Here is a 5,013-nt window from a genome sequence, read left to right as displayed (position 1 = left end):
TTATCTAGAACTCATGGGTGTCGCGAGTGGCGCAGAGCACCCTGTCCCAAATGGGTCCTTTCACCTCAGGACCCGCTGCTTCTCCATCTGCACATTGGGCACCACCAGCAGCTCCCCCCTCCCTGTTGGGACTGCAGGGCTGGCCCAGCAGGTTTTCTGGGTTCAGGCCCCTGCTGACCACTTGCCCTCTCTGCTCTGTGCCATGTTCGAGGGTCTCAGTGCTGCCCCTTGAACATGTCGATACTGGTCCTGCCTCAGGGCCCTCGCCACTGCTGTTCCCTCTGCCTGGAACATCTTTCTCCCTCACCTCCCCACCATGCTCCCTGGGCTGGCTCCCTTTCCTCTTTCCTCCTGGCCTCCTCTAAATGAGCTCCCGAGAGGCCCTCCCGGTCATGCCCTCAAATCAGTTTTAATTCTCTGCACGGCACCCGTGCCACCAATGCCTTTCCTGTTCACTCTGGTTATGACCTGGCTCTCACACTAGACCCTCAGCCCTGCCCGGGCAGCGCCAGTCATCCTCTGCTGCACTCCTAGAGCACAGCCTGGGGCCTGGCACAAAGCAGGTGCCTAGTAAGTAGCTGAGGAATGAACAAAGGACGGAAGGCATGCCACAGACGTTGGAGGAGACTCCAGCCCCGTGCGGCCCACTCTTATGACTCAGAGGAGGCCCTGCAGTTGCAGGAGGTGACGGTTAGGCAGGGAGCCTGACAGACAGCCCAGGAATCACAAAGCCCTGTGTGGGGCACTATAAATAGATGGGTGAGCAAGAGTCCCAGGAGGTGCCAGACTCCACCAGTCTGAGGTCACGAAGGCTCCTCAGAGGAAGTGACTTTGTGCCCGGACTTTTAAAGACCAGTAGAAGCTCGCCAGGCAGAGAAGCAAGAAAGAGTCTCCCTGGTGAGGGCTGGAGCTGCCAAAGGGTCCCCTGAGGGCCTGGCTGGAGGCAGAGCCACGCTGCTCCCCAAGAGCGCCTCTGTCCCCTCCTGGCTGGTCACAGCAAGCAACAGCAGCGCAGGGAGGCTGGGTTTCCAAGGCCACCGAGAAACCAGCAGGGGCGTTGGCCAGCGTCGCTAGGGCTGCCTGCTGCTCAACTCCTAGAGGATAAGCCCCAAACACCCTTCTCCACAGACTCGGGGAAACTGAGGCCCAAGGTAGAAGGGGTGCAAGCTGAGGTGGCGGGCTGGGGACAGAGGGCTGGAGAGAGGGTGTCTGAGCCCAGGGTGGCGAAAGCGCATTCATTCACTCAACAGCTGTTTATTGAACCCTGATGTGCGCCTTGCACTGCAGGCCTGATGAGACGGACGCAGCACCCTGCCCTAGGGGAGGCGACTGATAGTCGGGTGGGCGAACCACACACGCAAAATTCACACATTAAATCATAGTCCACCAAGGAGGAAAGGAGGGGAGGGGACAGGCATGCTGTAACTTTAAAGAGGGAGGTCAGGACCAGCCTCCTTGGAAGGTGACATGTAATCACAGACCTGGGGAGGTGAGGGAGGTATCACGAGGACATCAGGGAAGAGCAGACCAGGAGGCGGGAACTGCGAGTGCAAAGACCCTGAGGTGGACAGCCGGTGGGGAGTAACAGTGCAGCTGGAGTAGCGGCTGGAGTGACAGGAGATGGGGCTCTGCTGTCACCCATATGCACTGCTGCACGCGCTCACTCACACCCTGGCACGGGCCCCCTTTCACCCCTAAGTCCACGCACCCCAAGAACACACTTAACACTCATGCGCACGGCAGGTGCACAGTTTGTACCTGCAGGTCCACCCTCACGGCTGGGCCCCGCACAGCCCCATACCAGCCACGGTTTCCTCGGCTTGCTGGCCAACAGTGCCCTCTGGTGACCCGTCCTGGCACAGTGGCTGGACGTCAGGGACCTCCTCTGCTCCCCCTCCTCTCTGGGCTTCCTGCCCTGGTTCCTCTACACTGCAGCCAGGGAGCCTTCCAAACACAGGGCTGGCAGAGCTCCAGACCCTGCCAAGGCTCCCTAAGCAGAGAGCTTCCCAGACGTCTCGCCAGTCCAGCCACTCCCCACCCTAGCTTTCCTCCCTGAACTTTTATTTGCAAAGCCTAGTCCCTCAGCTAGGAATGCCCTTGCCCACAGTCGCCACCCCATCATTCCTACCCCTTTCAAGACCCAGTTCTGAAGTTGGGAGGGGAGGCTCTCCCTGACACTGCCTCCACCACGGCCCCACCCCAGCCCCTCTCACCAGGGCCCCCAGCTCTGCCAGTGGCCATACCCCTGCCTGCATCTCCAGAATTGAGCTGCTCCAAGGCAGGGCTGAGTTCTTTCTGGCCCAGCTTCAGGCCAGCTGGAGGTGGTACTTCAGGGCAATAAGAAGGTACCCTTGAGCTCGGGGGGAGGGCGGGGGCTTGGCTGCTCTGTTTAAATCGCCACCACTCTCGAGTATCAAAGGGTGGACTCATACAAGTTAGACGGCTCCAGGAGCAAAGTAGCAAGTACTACTTCTAGAGCCCTACTGTGTGCTAGTCCCCCAAAGTACATCCTCTTGTGGACTCACTGTGATGCAAGCTGCGTGGGGGCAGTGACTCTGCTCTGGTCACGGCAGTGTCCCTGGCACACGGCAGGTGCTCAGTGAGCAGTTGTGGAAAGGAGGGGGCTCACACTACCCTGGCAGCTGCACACTGTTACCATTCCTCCACATGACAGATGAGAAAGCGGAGGCTTGGAGGAGGGCTAAAGCCTGTTGGCCACGGCAGAGCAGAGCCCGCTGGAGCTGTCAGATGGAGACAGAGTGTTCCCTGCCTTTTCCTGCCCAAGCTTCCGTTAAAGTAGTGGGCAACACCCTTCTTCTGAGCAAACCTCATCGCCTTTGAATTCCCTCTGCTCCTTTCTGGGAAGCTGCCAAGCATCTTGCTTCTGCCTGAGCTCTTGGTCTGTCCTGCCCAGGACCCTTCAGAGTGGCACAGAAACCCTGAGGCTGCCCGCAAGAACCTTCACGCGCCCAGGGATCTGGGCATCCCCAGAGCCCTGGCCTGGAGCCTGTCTGTCCCCGTGTCCTCACCCAGGGCTCTTCCTGCCCAGGGACAGGGGCTGGTTGATGTGTGTTGCACACCAAGACCAAGGCTTGACCGGTGAGGCCGGTGTAGTTAGACCATCACCACACAGGTGAGGAACCGAGGCCCGGGCAGCATGCCCAGGTCCCACTGCCAGGAAGGATGACAGCAGTCTTCTGGCCCAGATCGTCATTCTGCTGGAAGGTTCAAGCTTGTCATCTGGGCTCAGGGACCTGGGACTTGTTCTTACCACCCGGTATGGGGCAGGGTGGGGGGTGGAATCATGGCAAACACGGAGACAAGCACCTTGGCCAAAACCCCATGACCAGGGCGATGCAAGGCAGGGCTGCGTCCAGGTTGGGATGACTCTGCGACCTGGACGCACCCCAGTATCTGCCTGCAAAGGGCTGTTTTCTGATCTGAGGGGTGTCCCCACTCGCCCAGGAAGTAGCTGCTTGAACCTGAGCCAACCACATCACAGCCAGGCCTTGGAGATGATCACATCCGTTTTCATTAGTGTGTGTGTCTCTTTGGGCCACCCCCAAGCCTGGGCTGATATGCCCCCCATGATCAGGGTCTCACCCACCCTCTCAGGGCAGTGTCTTCCACTCCCAGGAAACTCTGACCATCACCACTTCTTCCTTAAGTTAGGCTGAAGTTTGCCTCTTGGAGAGCCCAGGCTCCATCCATCCATCCAACATATATTTCCTGAGCATCTATTTTTGCCTGACACCATGTTCGGTGCTGAGGAGAGAGTGAGGAACAAGACAGAAGGTCCCTGCCTTCGTGGAGCAAATCTTCTGAGGCAGGGTGGGGAGGGCAGAGGGGTTGAGAAAGAAGTTAAATACCTCAGTGGAATAAATACACAAAATAACTTCAAATAGTGATAAGGGTTAAAAACGAACTAAAGCAGGGTGACGTGGCAAAGAGGCGCTGGGGTGGCCAAGGAGGCCTTCCTGGAGGAGGTGTCTTCTGAGCTCAAATGTGGGTGACAAAAAAGAGCTTGGTGAAATTGTGTAGAGGCCAACTTAAAATCATCCACGGCACACAGCAGTTGCTCAGAGAGAAGGTGAGGGGGACTTCTTGTTGACAATGAACTGAACAGGGATATTTTTCCCCTTTCCCTCCCAAAATCTCACTAAAATAACAGTAGAGTAAGAAAACTTTAAGGCACGAACTCAAAAAGACAAAGAGAACAGGAAAGCCAATGACATGGACAAGAAGAATCTACAAGATTTTTGAAGTTGTTAAATGAATAGAAAAATGGAGGAAGGTGAAACCAGTCTGCAGGGGAAGAAGCCAGTCTGAGGCCAGACCACTGACCTAACAGCCCCCTAGAAACAGTCCGCTCAGCTCACCAAGTCCTTCTGGAGGTGGAGGGGACAGGTCCTTCTGGGGCAGATGGGGATGGAAACAAAATGAGCTAAGAGCTTGTAAAAGAAGCAGGTATGCCTCCTACCTTCCCAGAATGGGAGGTCACGAGACCCCAGGTTGAAAGGGTCCCCTGAGTGACCAACTTGATGTGGAGGAAAACAAGGCAATTATTAGCTCCTAGAAAAACAAATAACACAAAATAGAAAACGTAGTCAAAGAGTGCTGCACAGCTCAGCGGGGGACAATATTTACACAATCACCAAATGTAAACCAAAACACCAAATACTGATGTATCCAAAACTTGAGATGATACGGGGGAGGAGACGCGCAGGGACACGGGTGTAAGACCCCCTTGTCTGCAGTGGGAAGCCTTCGTTCCGGTACCGTCTAAAACGGAAGAGACAGAAGTGGCAACACAAGCTTGTGACTGAGACATGGGCGAGGCCTGCGAGGGTTGGAGGCAGTCCCTTTGGAACATCGGCAGGAGCCACTCGGCTGTCTGGGTCTCCGCTGTGTCCCCATGCCTGGAACAGAGCCCTTGCAAGCAGCAGGCGCTCAGCTCCCGCTGGCCCTGCGGGTGCAGGCAGAGGCTGCGGCTTTTCTGTTCTCGTTCTCGCA

The sequence above is a fragment of the Vicugna pacos genome, chromosome 16, assembly GCF_048564905.1.
Source record: "Vicugna pacos chromosome 16, VicPac4, whole genome shotgun sequence".
NCBI lineage: Eukaryota > Metazoa > Chordata > Mammalia > Artiodactyla > Camelidae > Vicugna > Vicugna pacos.
Note: the sequence above shows the minus strand (reverse complement) of the source record.